We start from the raw sequence: 252 nt of genomic DNA, 5'->3' as shown, positions 1-252 counted from the left end.
TGTGTGGACGTGCTATGTGGACGTGCTGTGTGGACGTGCTGTGTGGACATGCTGTGTGGACGTGCTGTGTGGACGTGCTATGTGGACGTGCTGTGTGGACATGCTGTGTGGACATGCTATGTGGACGTGCTGTGTAGACGTGCTGTGTGGACGTGTTGTGTGGACGTGCTGTGTAGACATGCTGTGTGGACGTCATGTGTGGACGTGCTATGTGGACGTGCTGTGTAGACATGCTGTGCGGACGTCCTGTGT

At 56.0% G+C, this 252-nt stretch overlaps 1 protein-coding gene across 2 annotated transcripts in view; it reads left to right on the top strand.

Annotated features, from left to right (window-relative positions):
• TNIK (TRAF2 and NCK interacting kinase) overlaps positions 1 to 252 on the top strand; it is a 354,942-nt gene that overhangs the window by 334,248 nt on the left and 20,442 nt on the right. The window lies entirely within an intron of this gene.

Source organism: Otolemur garnettii, unplaced genomic scaffold, assembly GCF_000181295.1.
Source record: "Otolemur garnettii isolate 467f Iridium unplaced genomic scaffold, OtoGar3 scaffold00084, whole genome shotgun sequence".
NCBI lineage: Eukaryota > Metazoa > Chordata > Mammalia > Primates > Galagidae > Otolemur > Otolemur garnettii.
The sequence above is the reverse complement of the archived record's forward strand: the minus strand, read 5'-3'. Positions and strand labels throughout refer to the sequence as shown.